Raw genomic sequence first — 18,707 nt, 5'->3', positions numbered from 1 at the left:
TTTGGTTTACGTTTCCCTGATGATTAATGATGTTGAGCATTTTTTTATATACCTGTTGGCCATTGGTATGTCTTCTTTTGAGAAGTGTCTCTTCAGGTTCTTTGCTCATTTTTTAGTCGTTTATTTGCTTTCCTGCTATTGAGTTTGAGTTCCATGTATATTTTGGATATTAATCCCCTACTTAATGTATGGTTTGCAAATACTCTATCCCAATTTGTGAGTTGTCTTCACTCTGTTTATGATTTCCTTTGCTGTGCAGAAGCTTTTTAGCTCTATGCAATCATGTATGTTTATTTTTCTTTTGTTGCTTGTGCTTTTAGGGTCATATGCAAGAAGTGATACAACCCTAAAACCTAGGCCAGTGTCATGGAGTTTTTCACCTGTGTTTTCTTCTACTGGCTTTACAGTTTCAGGCCTTACAATTAAGCCCTTGTCTATTTTGAATGGATTTTTGTGTAGGGACATTCCCTCCACAAGGGCTTCCTCTGGCCTTGCGGATGCTCCTCCGTCTCCCTTGTGTCCTCTCCACTCCACCCTCTTCATGTGGAAGGACACTTGGCGTCCTCGTGTGGCCTCTCTGTCCTATCCAGCCCCCCATGGTGACCTCACACTTGCCTCTCCAACGTGGGTCTCTCTCCCAAACCCTCTTCCAGGTCCAACCACTGCCTCCATCCCAGACTCGCCCAGGGGCCCAATCCCTGCAGTCCTCAGACATCTCAGAGCTGTCTCTGAGTTGTTTTCTCTAACAGTCCACAGTAGGTCTGCAAAGGAATCCTGCAGGCTCTTCCTGTAGCCAAAGACCTTGACCTCATCTTACCTGCTCCCCGCCAGTCCCCCACCGTGGCCCACTGGCACTGTCCTCTTCTGCCCAGGAGACCTGGGGACCTCATCTCCTCCCGCTGCTCCAACAATGCATTCTCAACCCAGCAGGTAGATGGGTTTCTACTTTAAAATATGTAGGATGAACCAGTCTGGTGATCCGATGTACAACAGGAGGAATGTAGGTAATAAAATTGCACTGTTTTGGGAGTTCCTGCTAAATGACTAGACTTCAGCTGCTCTTGCCACAAAATCCTAAAAGTGGTTGACTCTGGGAGGTGATGGGAATGTTAATTGCTCCCCTGTAGTGACCATTTTGCTCTCTGTTTGTACTTTGTAACATCACGTTGCATACCTTAAATATACACAATGAAATTTATTAAAACAATGAAAATAAAAACTAAGCAAGAGCCTGCCCCCGCTGTACTCAAGGCCCTGCAGCAACTCAGATTCATTCCGGGAAAGCTTCGCAGTGGCCTGGGAAGTGCTACATAATCCACCCCGAGCTGTTCCTCTCTTGTCACCACTGTGCCCCCTGCTCCCTGCAGACCCAGCATGATGGCCTCTCTGTTCTTCAGCAAGCCAGGTGGGCCCTGCCTCGGCCTCTGATCTCCAGGGAACATTTCTCCCCCATACCTGTGTGGCGGTTGCCCCTCTCCTTCAGGTCTGCTCCCACAGGGTGTTTTATAGAAATGGCTTGAAACAGACGCCCTTCCTCAGCCCTTGACCACGCAAGCTCTGAGGAGCCACTGGTGTCCCTGTGGCTTTGCTGCAACCAGATCTCTCTGGTCAAGGGCAGCCCTAGGCAGGAGGATCTCCGAGGCTGGCTGTGGGTGACATGTGGAAGGAAACTGAGGCCAGGCACTGCATAGAGAAGCAACAGTTTGATTGCTGGAAGGTAGGGGACACATTCTCAAGACACTGATGTATTTGTCCAGTACCTCAATACTTTTTTCTCAACTCTTATTTTCAGAGCTTTGTGGGAAAGCCGTGGATAGTTGGGACCCAAAGGTCGTTTTCAGTTTCAGGTTCTGTGGCCAAAGAGAGGAGATAAAAATGCTTGGGGCCATTTTACCTTCTACATTACCTAACTGAGTAGCTATTATTTCATGAGGTCGACAGCAGCAAAATATAAGGAGATGCTTAAACTATTTAGTAACTGGAGAATCATAATTAAAACCATAATGAGATACTGCTTTAGCTCGGGGTGGGTTGGGGCGGGGGTGGTTCGGGCGGGTGGTGGGAACTGCAGCACTAGGTGATGTTGAAGTCTGAGTGATGATGGCACATTAGGTGAGCCCAGAGGTGCTGTGAGGAATGTAGAATAAGGCCGCTGCTTTGGAGTGCAGTCTGGGGTCAAACTAAAAGGGATACCTTGGAGAAACCATGGGTTTGCTTCTAGACCATTGCAATACAGCAAATACTGCAATAATGCAAGTCCCATGAAATGTTTGGTTTCCAAGTGCATATAAAATGCTTTTATAGGCTGTAATGTAGTCTACTAAGTATGCAGTAGCATTATGTCTAAAAAAGCCAACGTATGTACCTTAATTTTAAAATACTTTGTTGCTAAAAAATGCTAATGATCATCTGAGTGTTCAGTGAGTTGCCATCTTTTTGCTGGGGGAGGGTCTTGCCTCAATGTTGGTGGCTGCTGACTAATTAGGGTGGTGGCTGCTGGAGTTTGGGGTTGCTGTGGCAATTTCTTAAAATAAGACAATGAAGTTTGTCACATCAATTGACTCTTCCATTCAAAAGACTTCTCTGTAGCATGTGTTGCTGTTTGATAGCAGTTTACCCCCATAACATCTTTAAAAATTAGAGTCACTCTTCTCAAACCCTGCCACTGCTTTATCAACTAAGTTGATGTCAATTCTAAATCCTTTGTTGTCATTTCAACCGTGTGCACAGCATCTTCACCAGAAGTAGATTCCATCTCAAGAAAACACTTCCTTTGTTCATCCATAAGAAGCAACTTGTCATCCATTCATGTTTTCTCATGAGACTGCAGCAATTCAGTCCCATCTCCAGGCTCCACTTCCAATTCTCGTTCTCTTGCTGTTTCCACCACATCTGCAATGACTTCCTCCCCTGAAGTCCGGGATCGCTCAGAGTCATCCATGAGGGCTGGAATCAACATCTTCCAAACTCCTGTTCATGTTGCTGTTTTGACCTCCTCCCATGAATCATGAATGTTCTTAAGGCATCTAGAATGGTGAATCCTTTCCAGCAGGTTTTTAAAAATTTTCTCCCAGATCCATCAGAGGAATCATTGCCTAAGGCAGCTGTAGCCTTATGAAATGTCTTAAATAATAAGACTTGAAAGTTAATTATGGAAGTTAACTTGAAAGTTAATAAGACTTGAATGTTGTGTTAATGGCTATTTTAATATTTTAATGGACTTAAAATAGTAAACCATGCAGTAAACAGATGTGCTGTCATGTAGGCTTTGTTGTTTCATTTATACAGCACAGGTAGAGTAGATTGAATATAATTCCTAAGGGCCTTAGAATTGTTGTAATTGGTGAATGAGCATTGGCTTTAATTTGAAGTCGCTAGCTGCATGAGCCCCTAACAAGAGAGTCACCCTGTCCTTTGAAGCTTTGGAGCCAGGCATTGGCTTCTTTCTAGCTATGAGAGTTCTGGATGGCATCTGCTTCTAATAGAAGGCTGTTTTGTGTGCATTGAAAATCCGTTGTTAGTGTGGCCCCCTTCATCAGTGATCTTAGCTGGATCTGCTGGAGAACTTGCTGCAGCGCCTTCATCAGCTCTTGCTGCTTCACCTTGCACTTTTATGTTACAGTGATGGCTTCTTTCCTTAAACCGCATGAACCAACCCCCGCCAGCTTCAAGCTTTTCTTCTGCAGCTTCCTCGCTTCTCTCAACCTTCATAGAATTGAAGAGAGGATCTTGCTCTGGATTAGGCTTTGGATTAAGGAAATGTTGTGACTGGTTTGATTTTCTATTCAGACCGTGCACACTTTCTGCATATCTGCAATAAGACTGTTTCGCTTTTTTATCATTTGTGTGTTCACTGGAGTACTTTCAGTTTCCTTCAAGAACTTCTCCTTTGCATTCACAGCTTGGCTGACTTTGGCACAAGTAGCATCTTTCTCCTTTGGATGTGCCTTCCTCACTAAGATTGATCATCTCTAGCCTTTGCCTTAAAGTGAGAGGTGTGTGACTCTTCCTTTCACTTCAACACTTAGGGACCATTATAGGGTCATTAATTGGCCCAATATCAGTATTGTTGTGTGCCAGGGGATAGGGAGGCCTGGGGGGAGAGAGAGAGACAGGGGAATGGCTGGTCTGGCGAGCAGTGAGGATGTACATGCCATTTTTCCATTAAGTTTGCTGCCTTGTATGGACGCAGTTCTTGGCATCCCTAAAGAATTTCAAAGGTAACATGAAAGATCCCTGATCACAGATCACCAGAACAAAAGGAACAATAACAAAAAAGCTTGAAATATTGCAGGAGTTACCAAAATGAGACACAGACACCAAGTGAGCACATGCTGCGAAAATGCCACAGGTCAGCTTGCTCAACGCATGGTTGCCACCCACCTTCAATTTTTAACAAATGCAGTATGCGAAGCGCAGTAACATGAGGTATAGGCTGTATATGAAAGGCAGTTAGACCAACCGGACGCTAGGGGGAGCCAGTCCCCAACACCGGGCTTGTTTCTCACACCAGCGGCATGTCTGTCGGGTGAGTTGTTCCCAAAACCACCTCCGGTTCTATAACTCACTAGAAAAGCCCCCAGAACCCACTGAAAGCTGCTACGCTTTCCGTTGCAGTTTATTATGGGGAACGGAGACAACTTTAAGTCAGCCAAGGGAGGAAACCCATGGGGGAGTCCGGGAGAGGTAACAGAGCTTCCACTGTCCTGTCCCCGTGGAGTCTGGGCTGTGCTACCGTCCGGGCACCCTGTGTGACTGCACGGGGAGTTCTGCCAACCAGGGACACTGCCCAGCCTTAGAATCCTGGGTCTCTTCTGGCATCCAGCACCTAGGGATGGCTGACTTCCCACATGGCCAGTCTTAGTCTCCAGCCTCAGAGGAAGTCGAACTGCAGGACTCAAAGGGCCCCTACCGCACATCACATTGCTGCCGCTGGGCTTGGCTCAGGGACTCCCGCCCCCATGTCACAGTGTTCTCTTCAGTGCAGCCAACCTACCCTAAACCACATTATGGGACTGTCCAGTGTGACCCAAGGCCACCAGGCAAACAAAGACCCTCCTGTCAGGCATGGCATCCCAAGGGCTTTGAGGTCACTTCCCAGCAGCAGAGTGCAAGGGCAGGGGGGTCTTCTTGGGAACAGCTCAGTTGTGGACTATGCAATTTGCATGCCCACACTGTGGTCTGAAGGTGTCCCACCCTCCACATTAGTACGTTGAAATCCTCACCTTCAAGATGATGGTGTTATGACATGGAGCATTTGGGAGGTGATGAGTTCATGAATGGGATTACTGCCCTTATAAAAGGGACCCCAGAGAACTCCCTCATCTCTTACACCATGTGAGGACTCAGTGAGAAGGTGCTGTCTATGAACCAGGAATTGACGTCACCAGCCACTGGATATGCTGGTGGCTTGATCTTGGACTTCCAGCCTCCAGAGCTGTGAGCAGCACACTTTGGTGGTTTCTAAGCTGCCCAGGCTGTCCACATGGACTGGGATACTATGTATTGCATCAGTTCCACCCCTGGGCTGTTATGCCAAAGAGATGCCCACAGGGTTCCATGAGGGCACAGGCATGGGATGGTTACAGAGCCATTGGTTGCTGTGGTGACAGGTCCTCACTGCTGAGGATGTGGAAGGGTGAATATGGTGGAGGCCTCAGTGGTAACTGAACTGAGTAAAAATTGTTCTGCTACAAGGGCCTGCACATGGGGTGCCCTTGACAAGAGATGTGCACATGGGATTTGCACATGGTGGTGCCCTAGGTTGTGTGTATGTGTGCATGGATCAGAGAACTCCAGGAAGAGCCCATTTTGCTGACGATTGATTCCTAAATGCAAATGCAACTTCTTCCAAGATGCAACGTGCAGAAGAGAGGGGGCAGGCCAACGGGCTATTGCCATTCCTGAGAACCGGGCTTACCTTTTTGGAAACCTGTGGATAGACTGCCCACCCAATTGCTGTTGGTGGTAGGATGCCCCCAAGTCTCGTTCTGCTGCAGGAGAGTGGGGTCACTGAACACAGAGCTATCTACAGCTGCAGAGGCTGTCTGGCAAGCACAGGGCTGTGGATACTGCACCCACCAATGGGCTGAAGGACTTTGCAGCTCAGGAGCCTCATTGGCTGTGCCAGAGTGCGGTTTGTCCAATCTATATCCCGCCCTTTCCCCTGTAAATTTTGAGCCCTCAAAATCATCTTTAGAGAAAGGCATAGACCTGTCTCCTAGGCTCATCCTTAACTTTGGCAAATACATTTTCTAAGGTGATTGAGACTTGTCTCGTCATTTTCCCCTATTGACAGGTCCCTCTCATAAGGAAACTAATCCCATTTGTGAGGCTCCACTTTCATGACCCAATCACCTCCCAAAGGCCCCACCTCCTAATACCATCACCTTGGGGGTAAAGATTTCAATATATAAATTTGGAGAGTGGGACACAAACATTCAGATTGTAACCCCAGTGACTGGATTTAGGGCCCACCTGAAATCCAGGATTATCTCAATCCAAGATTCCTAATCAAGTCTGCAAACAGGAAGTCCTGTTTTTCAAATTGGATCACATTTGTAAATTCACAGAAGTGTCATTTTGGAGGGTTACCATTTAGTCCTCTCTGCGGGGTGTCTTAACTTCAATCCTCTTGGAGGCCATCTGTTGAGAAGTGTGTATGTGCGTCATATATCCATGTTATAGGTGAGGAGATGGAGGCTCAGGGACATTAAGCAGCCCCGCATCCCACAGCTAGGGGCTGCAAAGTCAGGACTGAAGCCCACTGGAGGACCCCTGTGCCCTTAAGAGAAATGTGGGGGTGGCGGCTGGACCGAGGAAGTGGATTAACCGCAGTAGATAGCGCAGTAGAGGTGAATGGAGCTACAGAGGCGGCTGGCTCCCTGCGGGCACTTTCGGGATGAGGGAACCTGCAGCCCTGGCTCCCGGGGTGGGCCATGTGCCACTGGGGTTGCCCTTTACTGTGTGATGCCATAGGCTACCTGGGGAGGTTCCTGGCCCCAACACCACCAAACGCTCCCCCTTCCTTTTCTCTGGATTTTATTTTTGCTTTACATATATTTTTAATTAACACGTAATAATTGTATATATTTGTGAGGTTTTGTTTCTGTAATTCCTTCCTTCCTGTCTGATGCATAGGGAGGTGCCCCATAAATGTCTTCAGTGAGGGAGTGACTCCATCGCCCCACGCTCTGCTCATCCTAGCAGGTGATGGGGTCTTTCTCCCCACCCCTCAGAGCAGGTTTTACACTTTCAGGTTTGAGGAAAAAGCATTTTGAGAATTGTTATGGGTTCCATTTTGTATCCCCTGCCCCCCAGTCATCTGTTGAAGTTCTAACCCCAGGACCTCAGAATGTGACTCTAATAAGCCCCCCTTATCCTTGGGGGATACATTCCATGACCCCCAGTGGATGCCTGAAACTGAGGATAGTACCCAATCCTACACAGCCTGTGCTTTTTCCCATACATACATAGCTATGGTAAAGTTTATACATTTGGCACAGTAAGAGATTAATAACAATAACTAATAATAAAATTAGTGGGGTGTGGTGGTGCCTGCCTGTAGTTTCATCTACTTGGGAGGCTGAGGCAGGAGGATCACTTGAGCCAAGGAGGTAGAGACCAGCCTGGGCAACAAAGTGAGATGTTGTGTGTAAAAAATATATAAAAATTTGAAAAAGTTAAATAAACTAGAATGATTATGATAATATACTGTAATAAAAGTTATGTGAATATGGTCTTTCTGTCCTGCAAAATATCTTAACAAAAATAACTACAGTGGACCATGGGTAACTGAAACTGTGGGTGAGGAGGACTATGATATTTGGAGATAGGGTCTTTTGAGAAGTAATTAAGGTTAAGTAAGTTTATTGGGGTGGGCCCTAATCCAGTAGGACTGGTATCCTTATAACAAGAGGAGATTAGGATGCAGAGACACCCAGAGGGAGGACCATGTGAGGACACTGGGAGGAGAGGACTATCTGGTAGCCATGGAGCGAGGCCTGAGGGTGAACCAATGCTGTCTACACCTTGATCTTGGACTTCCAGATCAAGGAAAGAAATAAATGCCTGTTGTCTGAGCCACTCAGTGTGCAGTGCTGTGTTAGGCAGCTCTAGGAAATGGATAGAAGAGCTGATTAAAAATGCACATTCCTGCCACTCCATGGAACTGACTTTCTAAGTCTGCACTGGGGCCCAGAAATCTGCAGGACAGGACCCTGCTCTAAGGTTCTTAGAATCCACACTGAGAAACACTAATTCCAGTTTAGTCTCACAACAGCAAAGAAGTGAGGAGAGAAGAGAGTTTCTCAAACTTCATTTCACTGTGCCCCCCAGAAGGAGCCTTTTAAGACTTTTTTTTCCTCATTGTCACCACGACCCTGCAGCTTCCACAGCACAGGTACTGTGTATCTGTTTATGTGCCAGGTCCTTCAGAGGCTGCCAGCCACTGTGATGCCTTTAGCCCCTGAGAACGAATTCTCACCCCCTGGGGAGGCATGTCATTCCCATTGAGAATGCATAAAATAGAACAAGAATTGCTGTCCACTTTTTTTGTATGCATATGTACACATATGCACATGCACACACAGATCTCCATTGAGACATAGAACATATCATTATACAGTTCACAAGGAAAGTGCTGCTTAAAAGAATCCCAACCAGAGCACAGAGAATGGGAAACTGCTATAGGATGGAGATGTGTCAGCCATGGAATTACACCTAGCAGAATGGCTGGCTGCAGATGGAACTGCAGGGGAAACTGGTGGATTTGGGGGTCCCAGAGTTGGGCCCTGAGCTAGTCTAATGCTTCTTAGGCCCTCCATCTGTGCAGGGGACCCTATTGCTCTTCTGCAAGCTTTCTGTGAGGTTAGAATGAAGGAGCAGTGGCCTTTGCATGTGCCTTCCAGAGGTCATTACTGCAGTTGTAATTTCATCCTTACGGGGTGAGATCCAGGCTGGATTTGGGGTTGGTCACTCACTATGCATCCTGAGGCAGTGAGTTCCTTAAGTCTGGGGTGGGGGGTGGAGCCAAGATGGCCGAATAGGAACAGCTCCAGTCTACAGCTCCCAGCGTGAGCGACGCAGAAGACGGGTGATTTCTGCATTTCCATCTGAGGTACCAGGTTCATCTCACTAGGGAGTGCCAGACAGTGGGTGCAGGACAGTGGGTGCAGCACACCGTGCATGAGCCAAAGCAGGGCGAGGGATTGCCTCACTCAGGAGGCACAAGCGGTCAGGGAGTTCCCTTTCCTAGTCAAAGAAAGGGGTGACAGACGGCACCTGGAAAATCGGGTCACTCCCACCCTAATACTGCGCTTTTCCAACGGGCTTAACAAACGGCACACCAGGAGATTATATCCCGCACCTGGCTCAGAGGGTCCTATGCCCACGGAGTCTCGCTGATTGCTAGCACAGCAGTCTGAGATCAAACTGCAAGGCAGCAGCGAGGCTGGGGGAGGGGCGCCTGCCATTGCCCAGGCTTGATTAGGTAAACAAAGCAGCCTGGAAGCTCGAACTGGGTGGAGCCCACCACAGCTCAAGGAGGCCTGCCTGCCTCTGTAGGCTCCACCTCTGAGGGCAGGGCACAGACAAATAAAAAGACAGCAGTAACCTCTGCAGACTTAAATGTCCCTGTCTGACAACTTTGAAGAGAGTAGTGGTTCTCCCAGCATGCAGCTGGAGATCTGAGAACTGGCAGACTGCCTCCTCAAGTGGGTCCCTGACCCCCAAGTAGCCTAACTGGGAGGCACCCCCCAGTAGGGGCAGACTGACACCTCACACGGCCGGGTACTCCTCTGGGACAAAACATCCAGAGGAACCATCAGGCAGCAACACTTGCTGTTCACCAATATCCGCTGTTCTACAGCCACCACTGTTCTGCAGCCACCTCTGCTGACACCCAGGCAAACAGGGTCTGGAGTGGACCTCTAGCAAACTCCAACAGACCTGCAGCTGAGGGTCCTGTCTGTTGGAAGGAAAACTAACAAACAGAAAGGACATCCACACCAAAAACCCATCTGTACATCACCATCATCAAAGACCAAAAGTAGATAAAACCACAAAGATGGAGGAAAAACAGAGCAGAAAAACTGGAAACTCCAAAAAGCAAAGTGCCTCTCCTCCTCCAAAGGAACGCAGCTTCTCACCAGCAATGGAACAAAGCTGGACAGAGAATGACTTTGACGAGGTGAGAGAAGAAGGCTCCAGATGATCAAACTACTCCGAGCTACAGGAGGAAATTCAAACCAATGGCAAAGAAGTTAAACACTGTGAAAAAAAATTAGATGAATGTATAACTAGAATAACCAATGCAGAGAAGTCCTTAAAAGAGCTGATGGAGCTGAAAGCCAAGGCTCGAGAACTAAGTGAAGAATGCAGAAGCCTCAGGAGCCGATGCCATCAACTGGAAGAAAGGGTATCAGTGATGGAAGATGAAATGAATGAAATGAAGCAAGAAGGGAAGTTTAGAGAAAAAAGAATAAAAAGAAACGAACAAAGCCTCCAAGAAATATGGGACTATGTGAAAAGACCAAATCTACGTCTGATTGGTGTACCTGAAAGTGACGGGGAGAATGGAACCAAGTTGGAAAACACTCTACAGGATATTACCCAGGAGAACTTCCCCAACCTAGCAAGGCAGGCCAACATTCAGATTCAGGAAATACAGAGAACGCCACAAAGATACTCCTCGAGAACAGCAACTCCAAGACACATAATTGTCAGATTCACCAAAGTTGAAATGAAGGAAAAAATGTTAAGGGCAGCCAGAGAGAAAGGTCGGGTTACCCACAAAGGGAAGCCCATCAGACTAACAGCTGATCTCTTGGCAGAAACTCTACAAGCCAGAAGAGAGTGGGGGCCACTATTCAACATTCTTAAAGAAAAGAATTTTCCACCCAGAATTTCATATCCAGCCAAACTAAGCTTCATAAGTGAAGGAGAAATAAAATCCTTTACAGACAAGCAAATGCTGAGAGATTTCGTCTTTTCTTTTTCTCTCTCTCTTTCTTTCTTTCTTTCTTTCTTTCTTTCTTTCTTTCTTTCTTTCTTTCTTTCTTTCTTTCTTTCTTCCCTTCTTTCTTCTTTCATCTGTCTGACAGGATCTTGCTCTGTCACCCAGGCTGGAGTGCAGTAGCACAATTATGGCTCACTGTAGCCTTAAACTCCTGGGCTCAAGTGATTTTCCCACCTCAGCCTCCTGAGTAGCTGGGACAACAGGCACACACCACCATGCCTGGCTAATTTCTTTATTTTTATTTTTTTGTAGAGATGGGGTCTTGCTGTATTGCCCAGGGTGTCCTCAAACTCCTGGCCTCAAGCAATTTTCCCGCCTGAGCCTCCCAAAATGCTGGATGACAGCTGCAAGCCATCACAAGCAACTCTGTCATAATGCAGTCTTTATAACCAGCTGAGCACAATCTCTACTCTCAAAATAGGGCTCTGAAGTCTAGGAACAAGTCCTCAACTCCTGAAATGACAGAGGAGGAAGTGAGTGAAGTGAATGAATGAAGGACACAGTCAATATTGAGAATAATCACAGTGATTGCAACTGTAAACCCTCCCTGACGCGGCCCTGCTCTGAATGCTACTCTGTTGGTCTTTCAGGATGGTATCAGCACTCCCAGCAGACAGAGTGGCTCAGGGCTCACACCAGGTCCCTCAGTCCACACCCATCAGACTTGGGGTTCAAACTCAGATCTGTCCGTTTTCAAGACAGAGCCCAACCAGCCTGCCTGAAATCAGCCAGTGAAGACTTAATCGAGGGATTGCTAGGAGACAGATGGTCTCACTGGCTAGATCATAATCGGGCAATGTCAGAGTGAGGATCCCCACTGGCCACCCCATTCCTACTGTGTTTGAGGACACATGGACAAAGCCGCAGCTCAGGGCTTCGTGTTAGGGTCCTGGGTTTGGGGTGGGGGGGCAGGATGTGCCTTGTTGGGGCTCCCTGCTCACCACGCCATGGCTCAACCTTGTCGCTGCTGGTGGGCCGCCTCTGCTCCTTTTCTCTTCACTCCCTCTCTTCTTCCAGTGATGCTTTGTTCTTTTCCCTTTGACGTTTCCAGAAGATGCAGATGCCTCCAGCTATTACGAGTCCCATGGCAACAAGGATCAGAGGCAGAGCCGCTTTCCATGCCGTGAACTGGGAGCTTCTGGAGAAGGTAGCTGGAGAAGATTCCCAGAAGCCAGGAATACTGGGGTAAGAGAGTTTCTGTGTTCTGAGGTCAAACTTGCTAAAGAGTTCAGTAGTCCAGGGACATAATATTTGCAAATTACTGTGAAATAGTTTCCAAAATAGTATGTATTTGCACAGCTGGTCTATGGACCGAATGTCTGTGTCCCCCAAAGGGGTTGAAATCCCAACCCCTACGGTGATGATGTTAGGAGGTGAGGCCTTTGGGAAGTGATGAGGTCATGAGGGTGGAGCCCCTGTAACGGATATGATGGGAATGGTGCCCTTATAAAGGGGAGAGCCCAGAGAGCTCCCTCACCACTTCCACCATGTGAGGACACAGTGAGAAGGCGCTGTCTATGAACCAGGAAGTGCCCTTGCCAGACACCAAATCTGCCACGCCTTGATCTTGGACTTCCCAGCTTACAAAACTGTGGGCAATAGCTATCTCTTGTTTCTAAGCCACCTGGTCTGTGGTATTTTGTTATAGGCACACAAATGGAGTAAGACAGTTGGGTTTAGACATATGCATAGGAAGTAGATATTAGATATCTATTTGTAGATAGACAAAGGGAGAAGTGATAAAAAGAAATATCGCAATAAGGTAAAAATATGGTGAATCTGAATAAAAGGTGCACAGACAACTTCTCTATTAATCTTGCAAAGTTTCTGTAAGTTTGACATCATTTAGAAAAGTAAAAGTGAAAGTTTTTGTGAAAAGCTAAATTTGGAAACAACCAAGATATTTTTCAGTAGGTGAATGGATCAATAAACAGTGGTCCATCCAGATCCTGGAACGTTATTCATTTCACAAAAGAAACAAGTTATCAAGGCATGAAAAGACATGGAGGAAACCTAAATGCGTACCACAAAGTGAGGGAAGTCAAAGTGAAGGGGCTACAGAGGCACTGTCCCAACTACAGGACATTCCAGAACACCTGGAAACTATGGAGACAGTGAAAACATCAGTGGTGCCCAGGAGTTAGGGGAGATGAATGAGCGGAGCACGGAGGATTAAGGGCAGTGACATTATTTTGTATGATACTATGACAGATATGTGGCGTTATATATTTATCTAGAACCATGGGACACCATGCCAAGAGTGAGCCCTCATGAAAACTGTGCACTCTGGGTGCTGACGGCATTGTCAACGGAGGTTCATCAAACATGGTGGACGTTCCTTCTGGTGTAGGGTTTTTATGCTGGGGGAAGGTGTGTGAGGGGGTTAGGGGAAGATGGGAACTCTCTGGACTTTCTACTAAAATTTGTTGTGACCCTAAAACTGCTTTAAAAAATAAAGCCTATTTTAAAAAACCCTAAAAACTGTTGATATTAGGATGTACATTTCTTGTTCCCCCAAAGGCAAGGCTCTCCCCAGGGTCCCTGCACCCTTATCTCTGTTCCTCTTCAGTAATCAGCACCCAAACAGTGCACCTCCCGGGATGCCCCAGCCATGTGAGGACAGGAACCTGCCACCCATCCCTGCTTGCCACAAACCCCACAGCTGTCTCTTAATGTCCCCAGTGTCCAGGGCCACGGAATCCTGTGCTCAGTGATTGTGAGGACAGAACTGAATAGAGGACTCACCGGGCAGGTGGCTCTCAGCCACCTTCCTCCTTTCAGGGAGGAGGGGGCTGGAGATGGAGCAGGAGAGACCCTCCACAGCCCTGTCCCAGAGCGTCAAGCTGGATGCCACAGCCCAGAGCCTGGTGGTGGCTGAGGCTGATAGATTGGTCACAGCAGGCCTAGCCTGGCCCCTGAAGTCTCTCCGTTCCACCCAGGACTTGGGGAAATAGCCTGCTGATGTGCACTCCGCCCTGACTCCATCCTGCTGGTCTGTCACCTGGATTCTGGGCTCCGTGCCCAGCCCTGAAGGAAGAGACAGCAGCTTGAATCTTTGCAGCCATGGCTGCTTCTATTTAAAGGAAAAACAAAATCTTGAGGATTTCCAATGTATTTTGGCAATTTCACAAACTGCCTACCCTGTGTTACACACCATCCCTAACAGAGTTCCCCCATTTCCCACACAAAAGAAGGGAAGCAAAGTGGAAAAGGTCCAGGAAGATTGAATAGGCATCCTGTGTTGCAGAAGTAGAATTCATGGCACAAGATGGGACCCAGGCTTGTCTGTTTCGAAGCACAAGTTCTGAGTCACTTGGGAAACCTCCCGTATCTGAAGACTCTCTTCTCTCTCTTGGCCTTTCTGTCTCCTGTCATTATTTCTCTGTCTCTCTCTTCCTCCCACTCTCTGTTGCTTACTGTCTTTCTCATTTTCTTTTACTGTCTCTCTGTCTCTGTCTCTATCTCCCTCTCTCTGTCACTGACTCTGTCTCTTTGTCTCTTTCATTCTCTCTGTGTTTCTCTCAGTTTCTCATTCTCTCTGTCTCTCTCCATCTCTGTCTCTCCTGTCTTTCATTCTCTGTCTCTGCCTGTCCCTCCCTCTCCATCTCTCTCTTTCCCCATCTCTATAATTCTGTCATTCTTTCTTCATCTCTCTCTGTCTTTCTCTCATCTCTCTGTCTTTCTCTCCATCTCTCTTTCCACCTCTGTCTGTCTCTCCCTGCTTCTTTCTCATTCTATCTCTTCTTCTCTGTGTCTCTCTCATTCTCCCCATCTCTCTCTTTCCCTTCCCTTCACTTTCCAGTCCACTGGTGTAAAGAGGGAAAGGAAGATGAGGAAGGTGGCTCTGCCTTCACCGCTGTGCTTCCCAAGAGCAGTGCAGGCCAGCACGGCAGCTGGGAGAGTGCACTCTCACCCTACTGAAAAGCCCTCCACCTGAACACGCTGGGCCCCAAGGCCATGCCTGGAAGTAGACTGACAGCCAGCTAGCCACCAGCCTTACCTGCCACCTGCACCTGCACAGTGGCCTCGCCGAACTTTACACCATCCTTGAAGCGGCAGCAGTATGTCCCGTTGTCAAAGGTGGTGACCCTGTGACTCCTCACCATGGCCTTGCCCCTGGCCACCTGGTCACTCATGAAGGTGGTCCTTCCTCTGTACTGCCACTTTTGCTCTCCATCCATGTCCATCCCTCTCTCATGCATGTGCACAGCTAGGGAGGGCTGGCACCTGTACCACCTCAGCTCCATGTCCTCGGCACTGATATTGGGGAACAGCTGGCACTGTAACTCCACGTGTCCCCCAGCCATAGCCAGAATAGGGGCATGAGGCCCAGTGACATCAAAGTCAACTTTCCCTGGGGGAGGCAGATCAGAAAGGGCTGGGTTAGGCCATGTGTTGGGAGGCCAGGGCACTTCCCCCCTGCCCCTCCCTCTTCTTGGAAGCTTTGGGGACCTATTGAGCCCTGAGCTGTTGGGAGATGCTTCTGCTTCCCGCCATGCTGGACACACCCCCACCTATGCCAGGGCACCTGCCTTGACTTGCACAGGAGTCTGTCCCTCAGTTTTGACAGATGCTGGCTAGTGGGAGCTGTGGGAAGACCAAGGTGACAAAGCAGATGGACAGGAAGGCCTCTGGATCACACATCACTACCATTCCTGCCAGGCCGGAGCCACGCACTGTCACTGGGAGAGGAGCCACCGCCAGGAAGCTAACAGGTGCAGAGGAAAAGTGCCATGGAAGAAAAAGAAGAAAAAGGTCATTCACTCTCACTCTCAAACAAGTTATTAATGCTATAAATGGAGACACAGCAAGCCTCATGTGCTCCTGTACCCATCTCCTTGCAGGTAACACACCTCTCACCCTAGTCTGTCTGCGGAATTCCACGAGGACATCCAGGAGGGAAGGGGTTTGATTTTCTAATTGCTCATAAGGAGCTGTAGCCCAGTCTCTAGCTGGTGACTGTCATGAAACTCCAGAATGCTGGGGGAGAAAACCCAGACTCGGATTAAGCAAATTCGAGGTCAGAATGACATCAAGGGATTCCCTTAATGTCCCTTGCTTTCCTGCTGTCCCCATGGGGACTTCTACAGTCAGGGGCTGGGGGCTGGGCCCAATCCTCAGAGCTCTTCAGCTGGGATGGGCAGGCCAAGACCCTCATGAGTCTCTTGTGAGCATTTCTTGTAACCTTGGTTTAGAGAGCAGGTGTTGGGAAAAAGTTCTGTGACCTTGGGCGGTTCTACCCAGCACAGCCATCCAGGTTGGGCATTTACGTGTGTGATTAGGGAGTTGTGTGGGCACAGGCTCTTGTCCTGTTTGGTTCTTGCATTGCAGGAAGGCCCTATGGTCCTTCTGCCCTTGGGGATGGGGAGAGGGTGGAGGAAGCAGAGACACTGAAGAGCAAACCACATCCTGACCATAGACAATGCTCACCTGGCACCGAGAGCTGCTGCAGCTTCCCTGGGAAGTCCTGGCAACTTTGGGGGAATGAATTTAGTTTCCTGCCAACTCTAGGTAGGGTGTGACCCAGACCAACCACGCTGTCTCCACGCGGTGATGTGAAAGGCAACCTAGACATCTGGCAAAAGCCGCCAAGTCCCCCAGTTTCCAGAGATTCTTCCTTTTGTTTTTTGCAAAAATATGTAACTGTACCTTTCTGGCAGTTGCAGCAGAAAAAAAAAAAAAAGAAGGCTTCCTGAAGAGTGTGATCCCCAGTGTGGAACACCCCAGGGCTGGGGAGCAGGAGATAGAGCCCGCGGGGAGGAGATGGGTCTCAGGGTGGGACCCAGGCCAGCTGAAGGAGCTGCGAATGCAGATAAAGCCTGTGGTTATCTGGCAGCGTGCAGGCCCAGCCTAGCTGGCCCAGGTCCTTCAGGAAAGGTGTTTATGATCATGTCGCAATGTCCTAATTCCTGTATTGTCCCAGAGGGATGTTCAGGGCTCCTCTTCCCCAGCCCTTCGCTGCCCTCCGTGGCTGTGGGGTCATGGGTGTCTGTTCTCACTGGTAGCATCCCTGGCCCAGCTTAGAACCTTCATGCTGATTTCTCGCACCCAGCCGCAAGGCCTATTCCCTCCTCGCCTTCTTGTTTGATGATTCAAAAGTCTGGGCCTTTTCCTGGGTGGTTTTTGTGAGAAAGGAGTCCTTGCTTTCCTAGAGGGAGGAGCTTTATCCAAACTCTGCAGACAGGGGCTGAGCACTCCCTGTGCCCGCGGGCGGTGGAGGAAATCCAAGTGCCAGGTCCCTCCTATGTCCCTCCTTGGGGGAGCGTCCCTTTGGTCAACCGGTTGTTCCCCCTTTTATATGTCAACACGTAAGAATTATGTCGTCCTGTGATCTGCTTTTACCAGACAATGACGTGACCTAAAACTCGACTCACTTGTCCTTTTTAAAAAATTAATTGACCAGACGCGGTGGCTCACACCTGTAATCCCAGTACTTTGGTAGGCCGAGGCAGGCAGATTGCCTGAGGTCAGGAGTTCAAGACCAGTCTGGCCAACGTGGTGGAAACCCATCTGTACTAAAAATACAAAAAAATTAGCCCAGCATGGTGGCCTGTGCCTGTAATCCCAGCTACTTGGGAGGCTGAGGCAGGGGGATTGCTTGAACCAGGGAGGTGGAGGTTGCAGTGAGCCAAGATCGTGCTACTGCACTCCAGCCTGGGTGACAGAGTGAGACTCTGCCTCAAAAAAACATTAATTAATATGTTGTTAAAGACAGGGTCTCACTCTGTCACCCAGGCTGGAGTACAGTGGTGTGATCTCAGCTCACTGCATCCTTGATCTCCCAGACTCAAGCAATCCTCCCATCTCAGCCTCCCAAGTAGCTGGGACCACAGGTGCACCATCATGCCTGGCTAAATTTTTGGTATTTTTTGTAGAGATAAAGTCGTGCTATGTTGCCCAGGCTTGTCTTGAACTCCTGGGCTTAAGCAGTCCTCCCACTTCGGCTTATCAAAGTACCGTGGTTACTGGCATGAGCCACTGTGCTGCATCCAGTCACACTTGTCCTGATGACTTGGGAAGGAGGACTCAGGTTTGAACAATCTAGAGTGAGCCGCTACGATGTACAGAGCACACTGTGTTGAGAGCAGATTGTGATGCCTGTTGTCGGATGAAGAGTGTCACGAGCACTGGGAGAAGCTATGGCAGAGAAAGGTGTCCTGGCGGTGTGGGCTTTCAGCCCATGGGTAGGTCACCTGACACGGTGGTCCTTCTGTGCATGAGCCCATGTGTGGCCCAGAGTCTCTCATGTGGGCAGCCGGGGCTCCTGCAGACACATTCAGCTCAACCCACCTCAGGTACAATGTTTAAAGTTCAAAGGCAAGAAGAAGACAGGAGGTCACACACTGCACAATTCCATTCATATGAAATGATCAGACAGGTAAATACAGGGACAGAAAGAAAACTGTGGTTGTTGGGGCTGAGGAGATGGGGGAGGTGGAAATGGAGATGAGGAATAACTGTTTAATATTTCGGGGGTTTTATTTAGGGTGATGAAAATATTTTGGAACTAGATAGAGGTGGTGGTTGCAAAACATTGGGAATGTACTTAATGCCACCAAATGGTATGCTTTAAAATGGTCAATTTTATATTATGTAAATTTTATCTCAATTGATAAAAAAGAAAAACATTAAAAAAAGAAAAAGCAGAAAAAAAGAACAAAAACAACAGAGTGAGAGAGAGGAGAGAGAG

At 48.3% G+C, this 18,707-nt stretch overlaps 1 long non-coding RNA gene and 1 pseudogene across 2 annotated transcripts; one reads left to right on the top strand and one right to left on the bottom strand.

Moving 5' to 3' along the window:
- Window positions 1-11,271: 11,271 nt before the first annotated feature.
- Window positions 11,272-13,654, top strand: LOC104004777 (uncharacterized). The gene is made up of 3 exons (XR_677815.5): window positions 11,272-11,490; window positions 12,069-12,202; window positions 13,255-13,654. It is a non-coding gene; the product is annotated as an uncharacterized LOC104004777 (long non-coding RNA).
- Window positions 11,272-16,797, bottom strand: BTNL10P (Butyrophilin-like protein 10; annotated as a pseudogene). Its single transcript, XR_008537478.2, has 5 exons — window positions 16,448-16,797; window positions 15,586-15,725; window positions 15,018-15,371; window positions 13,763-14,044; window positions 11,272-12,168 (listed from the first exon to the last, which is right to left on the bottom strand). The product of XR_008537478.2 is annotated as a Butyrophilin-like protein 10 (transcript).
- Between the last annotated feature and the right edge of the window lie 1,910 nt (window positions 16,798-18,707).

The sequence above is a fragment of the Pan troglodytes genome, chromosome 1 (assembly GCF_028858775.2).
Source record: "Pan troglodytes isolate AG18354 chromosome 1, NHGRI_mPanTro3-v2.0_pri, whole genome shotgun sequence".
In the NCBI taxonomy this organism is placed as follows: Eukaryota; Metazoa; Chordata; class Mammalia; order Primates; family Hominidae; genus Pan; species Pan troglodytes.
The sequence above is the reverse complement of the archived record's forward strand: the minus strand, read 5'-3'. Positions and strand labels throughout refer to the sequence as shown.